Source organism: Tursiops truncatus, chromosome 6 (assembly GCF_011762595.2).
Source record: "Tursiops truncatus isolate mTurTru1 chromosome 6, mTurTru1.mat.Y, whole genome shotgun sequence".
Taxonomy (NCBI): Eukaryota; Metazoa; Chordata; class Mammalia; order Artiodactyla; family Delphinidae; genus Tursiops; species Tursiops truncatus.
Genome location: NC_047039.1, coordinates 26,017,148 through 26,039,229, shown reverse-complemented (window position 1 = coordinate 26,039,229; position 22,082 = coordinate 26,017,148). Strand labels below are relative to the sequence as shown.

General features: G+C 38.4%; 2 protein-coding genes across 9 annotated transcripts in view; one reads left to right on the top strand and one right to left on the bottom strand.

Annotated features, from left to right (window-relative positions):
* Positions 1–22,082, bottom strand: part of CENPP (centromere protein P) — a 234,678-nt gene that overhangs the window by 38,143 nt on the left and 174,453 nt on the right. The gene's annotated exons all lie outside the window — the stretch shown is intronic.
* The window catches only part of ECM2 (extracellular matrix protein 2), a 70,667-nt gene that overhangs the window by 15,599 nt on the left and 32,986 nt on the right, over positions 1–22,082 (top strand). For 2 of the 5 annotated variants that reach the window (XM_033857774.2, XM_033857773.2), the window contains exon 1: positions 18,372–18,592. The exons of 1 other annotated variant lie outside the window; for it this stretch is intronic. The gene's annotated coding sequence lies outside the window, so the exon portion shown is untranslated. Of the gene's footprint in view, positions 1–18,369; positions 18,593–22,082 lie in introns of those variants that run through there. 2 more of the 5 variants (XM_033857775.2, XM_019940466.3) reach the window with 2 other exon arrangements.

The following is a 22,082-nucleotide window of genomic DNA, read 5'->3' as shown; positions in this document are numbered from 1 at the left end:
TTTATTGAGCACTGTGTCCAGCAGAGAACTAGGCGTCTGGCACACAGTGGAACTAGTTAATGCTGCTGGTTCCTTTGTTTTTCTTCCATCCCCATCATGTATAGGAACAGGAGAGGACCTGATTCTGCCAATGCACATACTAAAAATGTCTATTCCTAGGTTATTTTGCAACTCTACAAAACTATCTAAGTGTTATAATAACATGCATTATATTTTTAGCTTTGAATGCACACTCTTACGGCAAAAAATGACTTACTGTAGTTTTTAAGAATGGAAATTAAACCATAAATACCAAATGTATTTTCTTTGCACAAAATTTCTCCTCTACAAAATTTAACCTAAACTCTCTTGAACTCTTGTCAGAATATTACAAGTGTTAAAACAGGTTAGTTTGGATAAGCAAAACAATATCCTGGCTATAGGGACATAATATAAACTCACATCTCCTTTCAAGCCTAAACTTAAATAAACATCTATAAAAAGCAGAGACAAAACCAAAATTTAAAACCTGTCTGAGCAGTAAAACCAGCAATTAGGTAAATCTTGCATTTCTGTATTTCCATGAGTTATTTACAATAAGGAATACAGTAGGAATAACAAATTTTGGAGGGTAGATAGTACATCTTGTTATTCTGGATGTGCTGATGCAACGTGTAGGAGAGATCTAAGCCAAGTTGAACAAATGGAAGTTGGCAATTTGAATATAAAGCTCAGGAAACAGTTTAGAGCTTAGAATAGATCTGTAGCTTATTGGTATATGTTAAAGCAATGTGACTACTGCTCATTTATGTTTGCTTAACGGATGAACAAGATCGTGAGGGAGAGTAAGGACAGATAGAGAAGAGGGCTATGGAGGATGGGGAACATCATTGTTTACAATGTGTAAGTGTGTGGGGTAAGGGCAGTAAAAGATGATGAGAAAGAAAGTAAGCAAGATAGAAGTAAGAACAGACTGACTTCCAAGAATAGGGCAATCAATAAGAAAATGACAAAAAAAAAAGAAGGCTGATTAGATAGCTTCTGAGGGCCACTGGACATTTGAGAGGACACTTTCACAACAACCATAAATGCCACAGCAGAATCGCAGTAGTAGCAGAATTTGTTAAGGAACAAATGGGAAGTTGAATACATGGAGGCATTTCCTGTAGATATTCTTTTAAGAAATTAAGGAGAAAATGAGAAGATAAAATAGATGGCAGTTTGAGGACAGCCAGACAGGATATAGTAAGATTCTTTCTGGCTTACAGAAGCTGAATATATTAGTAGGTGAAGAAGAACAAATTATGATTATGCAAAATGCCATGTTACTGATTCAAGGACACCAAGATTCCATTGAGACACAGTCACTGCCATCATTGAACACCTGGGCATGAATGTTACACTCTCGAGACAGTTGAGTCATTTAGGTTTAGGTCATGAATACAAAAGAATGGATACCTGGGAGGTGTGAATTCATACACAAGACCAGACTGGCAAATATTAAAGGTCTCCTCCCGATCCACAGATAAGTTTATAAAGATGCTGCCTTCAGTCATGTATGAGAACCTACTTGCTTCACACACATTTATTTGCTGTACTTTTTGTACCCAAATCAGATTATTTCAGAATAGTTTCCTTAATTTGTATTACACTACAGTAGCACTTCGCTTATCTCAAGAGCAAAGTACATTTAGAAACATACGATATCACAGAGGACATCATTTTTGGGAATTGTGGTGTATCACATAAGCACTACACCTAAGTCCTTACCATATGATTTCTCCACTCAGAATATTTTCTTCTCTGAAAACTATGGTTTCCACTCATGATATTTCTTAGTTTGTAATCCTAGTCCCACACTTAGACCTGGGTGAGAGTGTGTCTCTGGAGTCTCTGAAATGGGCTCCACATTGGTCTTCCTCTGGCTCTCCCCTTCCCACTAAGCAAGGGGCCCACATGCTTTCTTACAGCTAGCACCTCCCCCTCAAGATCATGCTGTGGGTATGCACCTAACACCCCAGAGTTTCCTGCCCTAGTGTCTCAGTTTCCAGGGCCCATGCAGGCCTCTTCCCTGGCTCTATCACCCTAAGGACATACCCAACTGCTAGTGTGAGCAACCCTAGGCCCAAAGGGTTTGCTTGTGTGCAGTTGAGGAGGAACTTGGAAGCATGGGCTGGGTGTCCACACAAGCAGGTCAAAACTTGGGGCAGAACATGACATGGGGTAGGAGGGAAATGGCCACCATCCTGCTCCTTCCTGAGCCACCATATTCCTGTGGAGGCAAATTCTGAGAAGTTCAGCTTTCCAGGTAGTTATAAAGGATGCTGGACAGGGTAAGAGAATGGAGCCCCAACATAATTTATTTAACTATTTCCTAGCTTGGTTTATAATTTTGCACATTTGTAATATCATATATGAACCTTCACCCATACTCTTGCCTTAATCCCTTCATCCCTTCCAGCCTCCCCAAATGATTGTTCCTGCAGCACAATAGGAAATCAAACTAAGATGAAATGAAGAAATGATAGGCCCTAGGAACACTTGTTATATCAAATGTAATCTCTTACACTTTACTCAAATCTTAATACAAGGAACGGCACTAATTCATTAGATTTTTCCCTTATCAAGACTCAGCAGGGACTTCCCTGGTGGTCCGGTGGTAAAGAATCCACCTTACAATGCAGGGGATGCAGGTTCAATCCCTGGTCAGGGAACTAAGATCCCACATGCCGTGGGGCAACTAAGCTTGCGTGCCTCAACCAGAGCCCACGTGCCGCAAACTATAGAGCCCACGCGCTCTGGAACCCACGCACCACAACTACAGAGCCCACACGCCCTGGAGCCTGTGAGCCACAACTAGAGAAGAGAAAAGGCGCATGCCACAACTAGAGAGAAGCCCGAGCACCACAATGAAGAGCCCGTGCACCACAGCGAAAGATCCTGCATGCTTCAGTGAGGATCCCACATGCCGCAACTAAGACCTGATGCAGCTCCAAATAAATAATAAAATAAATAGATAACAATCTTGAAAAAAAAAGACTCAGCACCCCAACATCCTCAAGTGGCATCATTCGTTCACTTGAGTTTGTCTCCACACCTAGAAGTAATGCAGAGAAACCCATCAATGTGTCCTCTGCCCGGTATGCTAAGCATGGGGTTGCAGGGTCTGTTCTAGAGATCTGGGAGTTCAAAGGAGGGATGCAGAATTAGTAGACTGGAGGACCCATGGACAGAGAATCTGACCTAGAACTTGCCTCTGTCCATGTCACCTGTTTTACTAAGAATGGCCTCTGATCAAACTCTGCTCAGAGAGTGAGGGAAGTTCCCAGAGATGGGTGGACCTCTATGGTCCCTGTGGTCTGACAATGCCATCTTAAGAAGGCAGAAGCAAAGACACATGGAACCTTAGCATTAAAATGATATCATCGAGTCCATATATCCCTGGGATAAATCCCACTTGATCATGGTGTATGATTCTTTTAATGTATTGCTGGATTCAGATTGCTAGTATTTTGTTGAGGATTTTTGTGACTATGTTCATCAGTGATATTGGCCTGTAATTTTCTTTTTTTTGCGGTATCTTTTTCTGGTTTTGGTATCACAGTGATGGTGGCCTCATAGAATGAGTTTGGGAGTATTCCTTCCTCTGTGATTTTTTGGGAATAGTTTCAGAAGGATAGGTGTTAACTCTTCTCTAAACGTTTGATAGAATTCGCCTGTGAAGCCATCTGTTCCTGGACTTTTGTTGGCTGGGAGTTTTTTTTTTTTTTTTTTTTTGCCGCACTGTACAGCATGCGGGATCTTAGTTCCCTGACTAGGGATCAAACCCGTGCCCCCTGCAGTGGAAGCATGAAGTCTTAACCACTGGACCACCAGGGAAGTCCCAGTTGGGAGTTTTTAAATCACAGTTTCAACTTCAGTACTTGTGACTGGTCTGTTCATATTTTCTATTTCTTCTTGATTCAGTCTTGGGAGATTGTATGTTTCTAAGAACTTGTCCATTTCTTCCAGGTTGTCCATTCTTTTGGCATATAGTTGCTTGTAGTTGTCTCTTATGATCCTTTGTATTTCTGTGGTGTCCACTGTAACTTATACTTTTCCATTTCTAATTTTATTGATTTGAGCCCTCTCCCTTTTTTCTGATGAGTCTGGCTAAAGGTTTATCAATTTTGTTTATCATTTCGAAGAACCAGCATTTAGTTTCATTGATCTTTCCTACTGTTTTCTTCGTTTATATTTCATTTATTTCTGCTCTGATCTTTGTGATTTCTTTCCTTCTACTAACTTTGGGTTTTGTTTGTTCTTCTTTCTCTCATTGCTTTGGGCATAAGGCTAGGTTGTTTATTTGTGATTTTTCTTGTTTCCTGAAGTAAGACTGTATTGCTATATACTCCCCTCAGAACTGCTTTTGCCACATGTCCCATAGATCATTGTGCTTTCGTTTTCATTTGTTGCTAGGTTATTTTTTGATTTCCTCAGTGATCCTGATCCATTGGTTGTTTAGTAGCATATTGTTTAGCCTCCACATGTTTGCGTTTTTTCAGTATTTTTTCTTGTAGTTGATTTCTAATCTCATAGAGTTGTGGTTGGAAAAGATGCTTGACATGATTTCAATTTCCTTAAATTTACTGAGGCTTGCTTTGTGGCCCAGCATGTGAACTCTCCTGGAGAATGTTCCATGTGCACTTGAGAAGAATGTGTAATCTGCTGCTTTTGGATGGGATGCCCTATAAATATCAATTAAGTCCATCTGGTCTAACATGTCATTCAAGGCCTGAGTTTCCTTACTGATCTTCTGCCTGGATGATCTGTCCATTGATGAAAGTGGGGTGTTAAAATCCCCCACTATTATTGTGTTACTGTTGATTTCTCCTTTTATGTCTGTTAACATTTTCCTTATATACTGAAGTGCTCCTATGTTGGGTGCATATATATTTACAATTGTTATACCTTCTTCTTGGATTGATCCCTTGATCATTATGTAGTGTCCTTCTTTGGCTCTTGTAACAGTCTTTATTTTAAAGTCTATTTTGTCTGATACTAGTATTGCTACACCAACTTTCTTTTGATTTCCATCTGCATGGAATACCTTTCTCCATCTCCTTACTTTCAGCCTGTACGTGTCTCTAGATGTGAAGTGGGTTTCTTGTGGACAGCACATATATGGATCTAGTTTTCGAATCCTTTCAACCAGTCTATGTCTTTTGGTTGGATAATTTAATCAGTTTACATAAGGTAATTGTTAATATGTTCTTATTGCCATTTCGTTGTTTTGGATTTGTTTTTGTAGTCTTTTTTTCCTTTCCTGTTTTGTTTTCTTGTGATTTGATAACATTCTTTAGTGTTGTGTTTGGATTCCTTTTATTTATTTGTGTGTATACCTATTAAAGATATTTGATTTGTGGTTGCTATGAGGTTTTGATATAGCAGTCTATATACATACATAATTGTTTTAGGTTGCTGATCTCTTAATTTCAAATGCATTTCCAATATCCTGAATTTGTGCTCTCCTCTTCTCAAAATTTCTGGTTTTGATATCATATTTGTGTGCAGATGATTTCCTACCTTTACTTTATGTTTGCCTTTACTGGTGAGCTTTTCCATTCGTAAATTTCTTGTTTCTAGTTTTTCAATATCCGTAAATCAATCAGTGTGATACATCACATCAACAAATTGAAGAATAAAAACCATGAGATCATCTTAATAGATGCAGAAAAAGATTTTGACAAAATTCAACACCAATTTATGATAAAAACTCTCCAGAAAGTAGGCATAGAGGGAACATATCTTAACATAATAAAGGTCATATATGGCAAACCTACAGCTAACATCATAATCAACAGGGAAAAGCTGAAAGCATTTCCTCTAAGATCAGGAATAAGACAAGGGATGTCCACTGTCACCACTTTTATTCGACATACTTTTGGAAGTCCTAGCCACAGCCATCAGAGAAGAAAAAGCAATAAAAGGAATCCAAATTGGAAAAGAATAAGTACAACTGTCACTGTTTGCAGATGACATGATACTATACATAGAAAATCCTAAAGATGCTATCAGAAAACTACTAGAGCTCATCAATGAATTCAATAAAGTTGCAGGATACAATATTAATACACAGAAATCTGTTGCATTTCTATACACTAACAACAAGAGATCAGAAAGAGAAATTAAAGAAACAATCCCACTTACCGTCACATCAAAAAGAATAAAATACCTAGGAATAAACGTACCTAAGGAGATAAAATACCTGTACTCCAAAAGCTATAAGACACTGATGAAAGAAATCAAAGATGACACAAACAGTTGGAAAGATATACCATGTTCTTAGATTGGAAGAATCAATATTGTCAAAATGACTATACTACCCAATCTACAGATTCAATGCAATCCCTATCAAATTACCAATGGCATTTTTCACAGAACTAGAACAAAAAAATCTTAAAATTTGTATGGAGACACCAAAGACCCCCAAATAGCCATATCAATCTTGAGTAAGAAAAACGGAGCTGGAGGAATCAGGCTCCCTCACTTCAGACTATACGACAAAGCTACAGTCATCAAAACAGTATGGTATGGGCACAAAAACAGACATATAGATCAATGGAACAGGATAGAAAGCCAGGAATAAACCCACACACCTATGGTCAATTAATCTATGACAAAGGAGGCAAGACTATACAATGGAGGACAGACAGTGTCTTCAACAAATGGTGCTGGGAAAACCAGACATCTACACATAAAAAAATGAAATTAGAACATTCTTTAACACCATACACAAAATTAAACTCAAAATGGATTAAAGACCTAAATGCAAGACTGGATACTATAAAACTCTTAGCAGAAAACATCGGCAGAACACTCTGAGATAAATCGCAGCAACATCTTTTCTGAGCAGTCTCCTAGAGTAAAGGATATAAAAGCAAAAATAAATAAGTGGGACCTAATTAAACTCAAAAGCTTTTGCACAGCAAAGGAAACCACTGACAAAATGAAAAGACAACCCACAGAATAGGAGAAAATATTTGCAAACAATGTGACCGATAAGGGATTTGCCTCCAAAATTTACAAAGAGCTCATGCGACTCAATATCCAAAAAACAAACAACCCAATCAAAAATGGGCAGAAGACCTAAATAGACATTTCTCCAAAGAAGATATACAGATTGCCAACAAACACTTGAAAGGATGTTCAACATCACTAATCATTAGAGAAATGCAAATCAAAACTACAATGAGATATCACTTCACACCGGTCAGAATGGCCATCATCAAAACATCTACAAACAATAAATGCTGGAGAGGGTGTGGAGAAAAGGGAACACTCTTGCACTGTTGGTGGGAATGTAAATTGATACAGCCACTGTGGAGAACAGTATGGAGGTTCCTTAAAAAACTAAAAACAGAACTACCATATGACCCAGCAATCCCACTACTGGACATATACCATGAGAAAACCATAAATCAAAAAGAGACATGTACCACAATGTTCATTGCAGTACTATTTACAATAGCCAGGACATGGAAGCAACCTAAGTGTCCATCAACAGATGAATGGATGAAGAAGATGTGGCATATATATACAATGGAATACTACTCCGCCATAAAAAGAAATGAAATTGGGTTATTTGTAGTGAGGTGGATGGACCTAGAGTCTATCATACACAGTGAAGTAAGTCAGAAAGAGAAAAACAAATACCATATGCTAACACATATATATGGAATCTAAAAAAAAAAAAAAAGGTTCTGATGAAACTAGGGGCAGGACAGGAATAAAGACGCAGACGTAGAGAATGGACTTGAGGACACGGGGAGGGGGAAGGGTAAGCTGGGGTGAAGTAAGAGAGTAGCACTGACATATATACAGTACCAAATATAAAATAGATAGCTAGTGGGAAGCAGCTGCATAGCACAGGGAGATCAGTTTGGTGCTTTGTGACCACCAAAGGGGTGGGATAGGGAGGGTGGGAGGGAGATGCGAGAGGGAGGGGATATGGGGATGTATGTATGCATATAGCTGATTCACTTTGTTATACAGTAGAAACTAACACAACATTGTAAAGCAATTATACTCCAATAAAGATGTTTAAAAAATACAAAAATGGAAGTATTTAGAATTAAATATATTAAAAGATGTATACAGTCTCTCAAAGAAACTTATAGAACATTACTGAACACAACTGCTTACTTGAAGGAACACCGACAGGTTAACTTTTTGATAATTTGGGAACAAAATGAAAAATGACATAATGGATGGCATAAAAAAAAAGAATCCATGAGTTCATGCTGATAGCAAAAACATTCAAAAGGAGGGTGGGAAGGATGGAAAGCTCTTCTTCACAAAAGAATGCCACCAAATAAGAAATGAATGATGGAATTTCAAATCACTGTTTTGCAACCTCCATAGTAAGAACTGATCTGCAATGGATGCTAAAATCATTAGGTGAAAGATTATAGGGAATAGATTGTGTCATATAATGTCATCCAGTAGGTTATTTATTAATTTCAAAGGAAAAAGGTCCCTTTTCAAAGATGAGATTTGGCAGACATCACCTTAGTGAGGAGATCAAACTTAACATCAGGAATAATGAGACATCAGATCAAGTATGTTCTGAGGTCAGCACTGAACAGGGAACAGTACCTTTCATCCAATACATCTGCCAAAAACTTTAACCAAAATCTAATCATGAGGAAAGAATAACCTATCCAAGTTAAAGATTTACAAAACAATTTACAAAACGTTGTTCAAAAATGTCAATGTCATGAAAGACCAAAAAAGACCAAAAAAAGAAAAAGAGAGAGAGAGAGAGAGAACTGGACAACTGCTGCTTTAGACTGATGAGACAAAACATGTCGGGACTTCCCTGGTGGCACAGTGGTTAAGAATTTGTGGGCTTCCCTGGTGGTGCAGTGGTTGAGAGTCTGCCTGCTGATGCAGGGGACACGGGTTCGTGCCCCGGTCCAAGAAGATCCCACATGCTGCGGATCAACTAGGTGCCACAGCTGCTGAGCCTGTGCTCTGGCGCCTGCGAGCCACAACTGCTGAAGTCCGTGAGCCTAGAGCCTGGGCTCTGCAACAACAGAGGCCACTGCAATGAGAAGCCCACACACTGCAATGCAGAGTGGACTCCGCTTGCTGAAACTAGAGAAAGCCCGCGCACAGCAACGAAGACCCAATGCAGCCAAAAATAAATAAACAAATAAATAAAGATACATGTCAACTAAATTAAAAAAAAAATGGGCAGAAGACCTAAATAGACATTTCTCCAAAGACAACATACAGATGGCCAAGAGGCACATGAAAAGATGCTCAACATCACTAATTATTAGAGAAATGCAAATCAAAACTACAATGAGGTATCACCTCACAACTGTCACAATGGCCATCATCAAAAAATCTATACAATGAATGCTGGAGAGGGTGTGGAGAAAAGGGAACCCTCCTACATGGTTGGTGGGAATGTAGATTGGTACAGCCACTATGGAGAACAGTATGGAAGTTCCTTAAGAAGCTAAAAATAGGGCTTCCCTGGTGGCGCAGTGGTTGGGAGTCCGCCTGCCAACGCAGGCGACGCGGGTTTGTGCCCCAGTCCGGGAGGATACCGCATGCTGCGGAGCGGCTGGGCTTGTGAGCCGTGGCTGCTGGGCCTGCGCGTCCGGAGCCTGTGCTCTGCAGCAGGAGAGGCCACAACAGTGAGAGGCCCGCGTACAGCAAAAAAAAAAAAAAAAAAGAAGAAGCTAAAAATAGAGTTACCAGATGATCCAGCAATCCTACTCCTGGGCATATGTCCAGAGAAATCCATGGTTCAAAAGGATACAGGCATGCCAATATTCATTGCAGTGCTGTTTACAATAGCCAAGACATGGAAGCTACCTAAATGTCCATTGACAGATGAATGAACAAAGACGATGTGGTACATATAAACAACAGAATATTACTCAGCCATTAAAAGAATGAAATAATGCCATTTGCAGCAACATGGATGGAACTGGAGATTATCGTACTAAGTGAAGTAAGTCAGACAGAGAAAGACAAATATCATGATATCACCTATGCGGAATCTAAAAAAAAAGATACAAATGAACTTATTTACATAACAGAAACAGACTCACAAACTTCGAGAACCAACTTGTGGTTAGCAGGGGGGAAGGGTAGGGGAGGAGGGATAGATTGGGAGTTTGGGATTGACATGTACACACTGCTACATTTAAAACAGATAACCAACAAGGGCCTACTGTATAGCACAGGGAACAGTGCTCAATATTCTGTAATAACCTAGGGACTTGCGTGGTGGTCAGTGGTTAAGACTCCATGCTCCCAATGCAGGGGGCCCGGGTTTGATCCCTGGTCAGGGAACTAGATCTCACATACCCACATGCCACAACTAAAGATCCTGCATGCAGCAATGAGGATCCTGTGTGCTGCAACTAAGACCCAGAGCAGCCTAAATAAATTCTGTAATAACCTAAATGGGAAAATAACTTGAAAATGAATAGATACATGTACAACTGAATAACTTTGCTGTACACCTGAAACTAACACAACATTGTTAATCAACTATGCTCCAATATAAAATAAAAATTAAAAAAAAAAGAAAATCCCTTAGCCCAGGAAAAAAATGATATCATCGAGTTCAGTGTCTGAGAATTACCTTCTGCAGCATTTCCAGTAGAATGTCATCTAGTTTCTACTAGAATCCTTTCAGTCTAGTGGACTTAGCATCTCAGTAGGCAGCTCAGTTGGACACTTCTAGTTATGAGAAAGGGCTTTTGTTTTTTAAACTCAGCCCAAATCAGCCTGTCTGTATCATCTGTCCATTGATTTTGGTTCTAGTCTCTGGAGCACAGCAGAACAAGTCCATGGCCTGTTTTAATATCTACAGTCTCTTCTGTCTTTGTTCCTCAGTCCCTCTAAATTCACCTGGCAGGGCCACTTCTCTCAAAAATCAAGTAGCCGAATGTGAATGAATTCTTGGGCTACTTTCTGTTCCATTGGTCTATTGATTTTCCTTGTGTTATTACCAAACTGTCTTAATTACTGTAGCTTCTTATAATAAGACTTGATATTTAGGACAGAAAGTCCTTTAGCCTTGTTCTTCTTCAAGAATGGTTTGGCTATTCTTTGGCCTTTGTATTTCCATGTACATTTTAGAATTTGTCTAGTTTAATAAAAACAAAAAAAATACATCTTTTTCTTTAATTCTCTAACCATAGAAAGACACAATTGATTTTTATTTATTAATTGTATATCTGGAAAACATGTTAGATGATTTAATAATTTTTCTGAAAGTTATTTCAGATTTTCTTTTTCTATTGAGGTAACATTGATTTTTAACATTATATAAGTCTCATGTGTACAACATTATATTTCTACTCCTGTATACCCTGCAATTTGCTCACCACAGAAAATTTATTTTCCGTCTGTCACCACACAGTTGAGCCCCTTTACTCATTTCACGGTCCCCAACCCCTTCCCGCCACCATTTCAGATTTTCTATGTATACAACGATTTTACCTGGGCTAATCAGAGATTTTTCCTTCTTTTACTTAATTTTCTTTTAAAATAAATTTATTTCTTTATTTGTTTTTGGCTGCATTGCTGTGCGCTGGCTTTCTCTAGTTGCGACGAGCAGGGGCTATTCTTTGTTGTGGTGCGTGGGCTTCTCATTGTGGTGTCTTCTCTTGTTGCGGAGCACAGGCTCTAGGCGTGCGAGCTTCAGTAGTTGTGGTGCGTGAGGTCAGTAGTTGTGGCTCATGGGCTCAAGAGCACAGGCTCAGTAGTTGTGGCCCACGGGCTTAGTTGCTCTGCGGCATGTGGGATCTTCCTGGACCAGGGCTCGAACCGGTGTCCCCTGCACTGGCAGGTGGATTCTTAACCACTGTGCCACCAGGGAAGCCCTTGATTTTCTACTTATACATTTAAAACATTTTTTTCTTTTTCTTGCCTTACTGCACTGGCCAGGACCTTCAGTGAGCCTGCTTGTCTTATTCCCAGAAAGGGAAAACTTTCAATATTTCAACACTGAGTATTTTTTAATAATAGCTTTACTGAGATATAATTTATATATCATTAAATTCACCCTTTTAAAGTACACAATTTAGTGTTTTTAGTATTTTCATAGTTGGGAGCCATCACCACTACCTACTTTTGGAACATTTTGGTGACTCTATAAAGGAACCCTGTACCCATTAGCAGTCACTCCCCATTGTGCCATCCCAACTCTTACCCTCCTCACCCCAACAACCACTCATCTACTTTCTGCCTGTATGGATTTGCCTATTATGGACATTTCATATGAAAGAGCCATACAGGGCTTCCCTGGTGGCGCAGTGGTTGAGAGTCCGCCTGCCGATGCAGGGGACACGGGTTCGTGTCCCGGTCTGAGAAGATCCCACATGCCGCGGAGCAGCTAGGCCTGTGAGCCATGGCCGCTGAGCCTGCGCGTCCAGAGCCTGTGCTCCGCAACAGGAGAGGCCACAACAGTGAGAGGCCCGCGTACTGCAAAAAAAAAAAAAAAAAAAGAGTCATACAATATGTGGCCTCTTGTGACCGGCTTCTTGCACTGAGCATAATCTGTTTGAGGTTCATCCATGTTGAACATGGATGCATCAGTGCTTCATTCCTTTTTATTGCTGAATAACATTCCATTGTAGAAACAGATCACACTTTATCCGTCCATCAGCTGATCGATATTTGAGTTGTTTCCACATTTTGGCTGTTATGAATAGTGTAGCTACACAATTCAAAATTCGTGTACAAGTTTCCATGTGGATTTATGTTTCCACTTCTCTTGGGTATATAGCTAGGAGTGGAAGTATGTTGTTTTTTTGTAGATAACTCTGACAGACTAAGGAGTTCCCTTCTATTTTAGTATGGTAACAGCTTTTTCTCTCTTCCTTCTTTAAACATTAAGGTGATAATATAATGTTTGGATTTTATCCTTAAATCAACCAGTTATTTCTTAAATAAACCTAGTGTAGTCATGATATATTATCCTATTTATATACTGCTAGATTTGGTTTGCTAATATTTTACTTTTTTTAAAATCTATGTTCACTAGTCAGACTGATCTATAATTTTCCTTTCTTGTAATGTCCTTGTCAGGTTGCAGTATGGTATGGTTATGCTGACCTTAAAGAATTGTTTGGTAGAATTTGTTGATTAATATAGGCCTATAGTATTCTTTGTGGGAAGGTTTGAATTTATGGTTTCAATAGTAGACAATTCAGATTTTCTATTTCTTTTTCTGACAGTTTTATTAAATTGTCTTTTTCTAGGAAGTATCCATACTGTCTAAATTTGCTGGCATAAAGTTGTTTATAATATCCTCTGATTTAACTGTTTTCACTCTGTAGTAATAGAAATTTTCCTATTCCTCATACTGGTGATCTGTGCTTTTTCCCTTTCTCCTGCATCAGTCTTGCTACATATTTTATTAGTTTTGTTAAAAAAAATTTTTTTTTGGCAGTGTTGATCCTGTCTCCTGCATGAATTTTTCTATTTCATTGATATTTTTGCTTTTAATTTTTTTTTTTTTTTTTTTTTTTTGCGGTACGCGGGCCTCTCACTGTTGTGGCCTCTCCCGTTGCGGAGCACAGGCTCCGGACGCGCAGGCTAAGCGGCCATGGCTCACGGGCCTAGCCGCTCCGCGGCATGTGGGATCTTCCCGAACCGGGGCACGACCCCGTGTCCCCTGCATCGGCAGGCAGACTCTTAACCACTGCGCCACCAGGGAAGCCCTGCTTTTAATATTTTTGACAAACACCGCCAGGGCAAAAAGGTGCTCATGAACCCTCTCAGATCTAAACCCAGTGATTCCTTATGGTCTTTTTTTTTAATCTCATTGACGATTTTAAGATGTTTTTAAATAGTGATCCAGTGATCCAGTTTTTTAGTTGTCTTTGAAGGGAAGGTTGGTAGAATCATCTAATCCTCCAATATTGGATATAGAAAACTGAAAATTTTAACCGTGTATTTAAAAAATTTATGCTACTTATATAGATTACCTATTCAAACATACAAAAATCATTTAAAAAATAAAGTGGCAGGTAAATGGACATTTTACATATTTCCGGTGGGAGTATACATTACAAGAATGTTTTTGGAAAGCAATCTGGAAAAATGCACCAAAACTCAAAAAGGGGAAAAATCCAAATGTCCACTGATAGGGGAAGGTATCATGGCATATTCATACATTAGTACTCCACTTAAATGTAAATATTCCTCTGAGAGGGTAAATTCAATGAAAGCAAATGAAGCACTGTCACACTTCAGCGTGAGTTAGCTGAAAAGGCATTTAACTATGGCACTAGCAAGGGATATAGAACAGGCCTGAAGCAAGATAAGACTCCCATTTCTGAGAGGGGAAATTTAGCTTTATCTGAGCAACTACACCCTTAAAAGAAAGACTAACTCATTGAAAATATTGAAAAGGTGACTTTACTCAAACACATGTTTTGGAGTTGGAACCCATGCTGGCTGTGCTTGTAGCCTGGGCACTCAGGGACCTGTTGACACCCTGTTTGGTGACCAACACCAAACTCTGCAGAGTGGCTGTCAGAGCCAAGCTTTAGAACATAGTTATGGCTGCAGTAATAAAAAGGAGGAGAGCACCAATACCAGCATTTCCCATGTACTACTGTGGTTAACATAGTTTCTGCAGGACTCATGTAACAGTCCATTAACCCACAAGATTTTAGAGCAGGGACCTCAGAAACTGTATAATCTGGTTCTCCGCAACTTTGCCAATCTTGGTATGATAATCTTGGCTATTCCTCTATGCTGCTATTTAAGTTTCCTCTTTTTCTGATTGTTTAAAGATTTTTTAAAAAAAGTTCTTTTTTTTCTGATCTGGTTATGAAAAGCTCAAAACGTTATAAAAGTACAGAATTACATACTAAAATCCTCCCATAATTCCATCACCCAAAGATAACCACTAACAGTTTGTTGTTTATTTCTTCCAATTTGTTCTCTAGGAAGATGTTAAATTGTATACATTAAAAGAAGGGAACATAATAGCACGTGTACTATTTTAAAATTTCTTTCTTCCTCTTGGTATATTGTGGACAATTTTGCATGTCTATATAACAGTTACTTCGGTCTCTCTACGTAGCTTTATGGCAGCCTACTGTTCCCTATCAGTATATAACTGGTTAATTCCCCTCCCCCCTTGGGAACAATACTTCAAAGTACTTTCCTAGAGGCACACTTATGCAGAGAAAGATGTGTTTCTACAATGGATTCCTAGAAGTGATATGCTGGGACAGAGTATAGCTATTGTTAATTTGTCCTGTTTCTTATTTATTTATTTATTTCACTCTGCTGGGTCTTAGTTGTGGCACATGGGATCTTTAGTTGCTGGCATGCGGGCACTTTTAGTTATGCGGGATCTAGTTCCCTGATGAGGGATCGAACCTGGGCCCCCTGCCTTGGGAGCGTGGAGTCTTAACCGCTGGACCATGAGGGAAGTCCCTATCCTGTTTCTTTTGAGGACAACTTAACAATAGGTATACTCGGTCCCAGCATTTCACTTCTAGGAATCCATTATAGAAGAGTTTCTCAGACTCACAAACTTAGAGAACAAACTTATGGTTATCATGGGGGAAGAGTGGGGGGAAGGGATAGTTAGGGAGTTTGGGATTGATATGTATATACTGCTATATTTAAAATGGATAACCAAGAAGGACCTACTGCATAGCACGAGGAACTCTGCTCAATGTTATGTGGCAGCCTGGATGGGAGGGGAGTTTGGGGGAGAATGGATACAAGTATAGGTATGGCTGAGTCACTTTGCTGTGCACCTGAAACTATCACAACACTGTTAATGGCTATACTCCAATATAAAGTAAAACGTTTTTTTAAAAAAAATATGTTTCTGTTTGCCCTAAGCAAGCAATGTGTCCAATACTGCATGTCATCCACATTGTTTTCCTCCCAAAACAATGCATAAATCAGGACACTTTTTTTTTTTTTTTTTTTTGCGGTACGTGGGCCTGTCACTGCCGTGGCCTCTCCCGCCGCGGAGCACAGGCTCCGGACGCGCAGGCCCAGTGGCCATGGCCCACGGGCCCAGCCAACCCGCGGCACGTGGGATCCTCCCGGACCGGGGCACGAACCCGCGTCCCCTGCATCGGCAGGCGGACTCTCAACCACTGTGCCACCAGGGAAGCCCCAGGCCACATTTTTTTTAAAGACTTTTTTTTAGAGCAGTTTCAGATGCACAGAAAAATTGATAGGAAGGTTACAGAGGTTTCCCATATATCCCTAGTCCCCCCCATCACACAGCCTCCCTTATTATCAACATCCCCCACTAGAGTGGTGCATTTGTTATAACTGATGAACCTATACTGATGCATCGTAATCACCCAAGTCTATAGTTTCATTATGGTTTACTCTTGGTGTGTACATTCTATGAGTTTAGACAACAGTATAAACACGTGTATCCATCATTATGATATCATACAGAGTATTTCCACTGCCCTAAAAATCCTGTGTTCCACCTATTCATTCCTCCCACCACCAACCCCTGGCAACCACTGACCTTTTTACTGTCTTCATAGATTTGCCTTTTCCAGAATGTCACATAGCTGGAATCACATAGTACATAGCCATTTCCGAATTGCTTTTTTTTACTTAGTAATATGCATTTAAGGTTGCTACATGTCTTTTCATGGCTTAATAGCCCATTTCTTTTTAGCACTGAATAATATTCCATTGTAGGATGCACCACAGTTTATCCTTTCACCTACTGAAGGACATCTTGGTTGCTTCCAAGTTTTGGCAACTATGAATAAAGCTGCTGTCAACATCTGTGTGCAGGCTTTTGTGTGGACATAAGTTTTCAACTTACTTGGGTAAATACCAAGGAGCATGACTGCTGAATTTTTCTAGGAAACCACCAAACTACCTTCCAAAGTGGCTGTACCATTTTGTACTCCCACAAGCAATGAATGAGAATTCCTGTTGCTTCACATTCTCACCCGCATTTGGTATTATCAGTGTTTTGGTTTTTGCAATTCAAATAGGTCTGTAGTGGCTTCTCATTCTTGATTAAATTTCCAAAGCTCTTTTCTGATTGTGGGTAGGTATTTTGGGGTGGAGATGAGGGGAACTCCTATCTCTAATGTTAGAATCTTTGCAAATGTTTGGTAATCTTGGGCTACCTGCATATGTTAAGAACACTGACCCAAAGCTCTGAATGTGTGGGTGGAGATAGTCAACTTTGTGCTTGTACTGGGTTGAGCTAGTCTGGATTCTGAAGATGGGGGTTCCCTTTTCTGCTAGACACCCAGGGCCAAGTGGAAGAGAACATGGGTTCAATTTGGGGGTAAATGCCTAATACTTTGAACAAATGATGGAGACATCAGGAAGGTTGGGGTCATATGCCCTGCTTCTCTTGAGTACAGTTTCCCAACGAATCTCACCATTCCCAGGATCTATAATTTCTAAACCTGGAACACCCTCAGAGTTACCCTGTCTCATACGTGTTTTGTTGTCGTCTGCCAGACAGAGCCTATGTACCTTCAGTTTTCAAGGAATTTCTCAACATTTCTTGTCTTCTAATAGTACTAATTATTTTGTAGTGCAGTGTTACATTTTTAAAAACAAACATAGTTTTTGTTATTTTTAGGAATTTGGGTGGCCCATGTGCTCAGTCCATCATCTTGATTTGATCTACCCAGGTCATGTTAAGATTTTGGAAAGACAAAAATGTATCTTCTCTCTGTCAAATAATTTAGACCCATGAGGTAAGTAAGAATTTTAAAAAATAGATATTATAATTACCTAGTCTACGACAGGCATTTTGTATGTGCTATTCATTCTATCTGCACAAAAATTTGAAAGATAGGTATTACCATCCCAGCTGTACAAAGAAAAAACTTTAGTCACAAACAGCAGTAACTCACCCAAGGTCCTCTATAAGCAGCACTGTGGGCCAGGAACCTTGATCTGTCTCTGACCTGCTTATTTGCAGATGAAGAAACTGAGGCTGAGGTAGATAATTAATTTGCCAGTTACCTTAATCAGAAGCCTCATAGCTCCCTTGAATATTTTCTTCTTATTGCTTAAGGTTGGAAGTTACATAATTTAAATGACATTAATATGTAACAGCTTTCTGTTTTGTTAACAATATTGTGTGTGAGACTGGTGTGGCAGGCAGAGAGCCGATGAGAGAGTTAAATAACATTAACCCAATTAAAGGCATTCCAGGAAGGCATAGTCCTCTAACTTGGAACGTTAAGATTTTTAATGTAATTAGTCTATGAAAATCACGCATTTCTTAATCAAGCTCCCCTTTTGTGCTTCCAACTCCGCCTTCTCAGCCTACAGACTAATGCTTTTCCCCCCCTCTGCTGCTTTCCACTTTTCCCATGATTTAGAACAAATATTTGCCTTGGTAACTATTTTCCCTGGTTACTCTCTTGGCTGATTTTCTGCACAAAGAACCGAAAGGCATGTATCCCCAAGGGAAGCAGTTATTTTAGATTTTGCAAAGAAGTCAGTTAACAATTTTCAACAATCCCTTCTTTGTTTTAAAGAAAGCTCTGGTTTTGTTTCATTTTCATCTGGAGACTTAAATGACACCAAGCAAAGCCTACTTAGTTTAGATTTCCAGGTAAAATGTTTTAAATTTTAAGTTTCTACTAAAGCATGTGGAATGGTTTTAATATTTGGCTGTTTTATGTTGCAAATATGTTTAACCCTTGAGGAAATAAGCTCTTACTAATAGATTTTAAAAGTTTAAAGTGTACATTATTTTGTTTACTTGTTTTTTTCAGGATGACTACTTCCGAAGTATTTAAAACTTTATGAAAGTAGGATTCAATATATTTTTATATGTTTAAATAGAATTACATGCTCAATAGAAGTATAAGTTGGTTTGAAAATTTCATTCTTTTCTATTTTTAAGTCCTAAAAGAGCATAAAGGATTAATTAAAAATGTTTTTCATTATAAGCCTATAGAGTGAAGTTAAAAGGGATAATAGGCATCTCATGGCTTTGTGTAGAAGTTTAAAATTTAATTTAAACCCTTTTAAAGCTTACTTAAGACAGATGACGAAGAATTTTAATGGAAAAAAATAATAAGTTAACCAAGATTTACAGATGATATTTAATGTTGGGATAAACACAATAAATGCTAAAATGAAAGAAAATTTTACTTGATCAAAATAATACCTACAGTGATTAGACCTATTGTGTCATAAAAGTTTACCTCTAGAAACATATTCACTCAATTATAAAGTTGTTTTTGGAATAAATATTAAATAAATGTGAAATTCTATAAATCACTGAAAATAACAAAGGCCGAGGCATCAATGATAAAATTAGTATTGAGAGGCCATTTCATAAACATTATTTAAACATTTCAATTAGACTATTTAGATTCTGATTTTCTTAAAATTAAGATAGCTCTGTAAATTTATTTTTGTACATATCTATTTAGATTTCTGGATAAGTAAAAGTGAGCCAGTTTGGGAGGGGGGTGGAAGACAAAGAGGGATGGGGATAATGGGAGAAGGGTGAGCTTGGGCAATGCTCTGCTAAGTAAGAGGCTCAGGGACAACACGATGCCTGAGACACTCATGGAAGTTTATCTCCAGAGCCCTTAGATCCAGGGCCTGACTCCTCATAACTCTCACCTACCACAGGATGGAGAGTCACATATATGACTGTCAAAGCAAGAAAATCTCCATGTACAGATTTTATGTAGAGCACATTTTATGTAGAGCACATTTTATGTATGCTCTCTGTCAGAGCTCACTTCCCCCGCCACTCAGCAAATTCTACTTCTACCCTGTCTCACAGTGCAACTTTTCATATTGCTTTCCCCTGCTGCTGTTGCTATTTCTTCCCAACATATTACCTTGCTCTCTGAATGGGCTTTGACAAGTTTAGCCACCAATCAGCTAGGGGATTTGCTCCTCCCTTATATTTTGCATGTTAGTTTTTCTAAAACTAATATAGATTATGAAAAGTTGTTCTAATATAGTTTCATTTCAGTGACCTACAGTAAAGGGTTTGAAATTACTGCAGTAATTAAAGTACCTATATACTGAAAAAGAGATTGCATGCTGAGGTTAGTTGACATGAAAATAACTTAGAGGCTGCTATTTGTTGAGCCAAGGGAAAATGGTGACAAGTCAGCATATGATCCAAGTACATCCTGACTACAGGAGGATAATTCTGGCAGATGAAGTTATAAAAAGAACTGAGATTCAAGAGGGCAAACTAAGCAGATATCACTCTTTTCCTCTTACCAAATACCTAGACATAAGAGAAGATATATTACAAACAAATACACACATGGATATATAGCTGCAGTAGGAAATAAGAAGGGGAGCTTCTGGTGAGACAGAAACTGTGAGGAATGCTTCAAATACAGAGAGAAGATGGGAATGAATTTAAAGAGAAAAACCATAGCCTTGAATAGGTATGGGAGAGAACTGTGTAAAAAGAGCTTGTGTGGAAAAGAAAGAAGTCATTAGAGTAAAAGATCCTAAGAAGGATACAATAAGGAAAAAAACAAAACCCGTACATTATAGTAGAACTTCTGAATATTAAAAATGAGTTCAAAATCTGAAAAAAAAACTTCTACAGAGAGAGGAAAAAAGACTTATTACAAAGAGATGAGAATCAGATTCAATTTAAACTTTTCATCAGTAACAGATATAAGAAACAAATGGAACAATACCTATGAAGTATTGAAGGAAAATTATTCTAAAATCATAATTCTATTTCCAACTAAACAAAATGATATTTTCTGACATATATGAATTCAAAACTTTTACAACCCAAAACATTCTCTAAAAGAAAAATGATATATTTCAGGGCAATAAAACTAATCTGAGGGAACTCATGCTTCTTATAATGGCAGACTATGCAATTCAGACCATTCAGCCTACTGAGAATAATTAGAAAAAAATAGGAAAAAATAACAGGGCCAATATTTGGGATAGGACTGGAATCCTAAGAGGTCTGGAACAGCTTTTCTTCTGGAGGCATCTGTGGAACCAAAAGAGGTGACTGAGAAGCTTAGTATAGCTTTAAAACAGCCTCTCAAGTCAAGACAGAAACAAAACTCAAGGAATGGGGCCAATCAAGCAGCAGGGGTGGCAGGCAAAAGTGATGCAGATGAAATCACCAGGTTTTGGTTTGGGACTTAAAGTATAATTATTAATTAGTTATAGTGAAACTCAGCTTCAAATCATTCAATTTATGATTGTTAGTGCCCTTAACCTCATGTCTGAATGTAAATCCTTTTAGGATAAATAATAAATATATCATTGTAGGCTTCAAAGTATATTCACAATTTTTCATATACAATGGTTGGCAATCAAATGCCATCAGGCATAGGAAGAAACAGAAGAAAATGGTTAAAAACCTAGAAAGAAATAACAGACAATAGAAATAGACATATAGAATGTCCTGAAATGGAGTTTTCAGACTCAGACTTAAATAAATGTGATTAATAAGTTCAAAACGTGAAAAACAAGATTGAAAATTTCAGTAGAGAAACAGAAACAATAAGAACCCACTGAAAAGCTGAAAAACTAAAAAAACACAATAATAGAAAAATAGAAGTCAATGGATGGATTTAATAGCAGATAAACCATAGCTGAACAGATAATTAGTGAATGGAAGGGAGGTTAGTGGAATAACCAGAATCAATCACAGGGTGAGAGAAGGATAAAAAATACAAGAGAGGGAAAGTGACATTAAAGACATAATGAGAAGGCTATCATACGTGTCACTGTAGTTTTGAGAAGAAAGAGGAGAGAGAAGTAGGAGAGTATTATTTGAAGACGTAAGGGCTAAGAAATTTCCAAATTTGATAAATATCAGTCCACAGATTCAAGAAGTGCTATGAATCCTATATAGGATAAAACCAAGTAAATCATATCTATGTACAACAGAGTAAAACAGCTGAAAACCAAAGCCAAAGAGAATATCTTAAAAGCAACAAAAAAAGTTACTTTTAAAGGAGAAATAATTAGATTGACAGATGACTACTCAACACAAAATATGGAAACAAGAAGATACTGGAATGAAATCTTCCAAATGCTGAAAGAAAACACTTGTCAATCTAGAATTCCATATTTAGCAA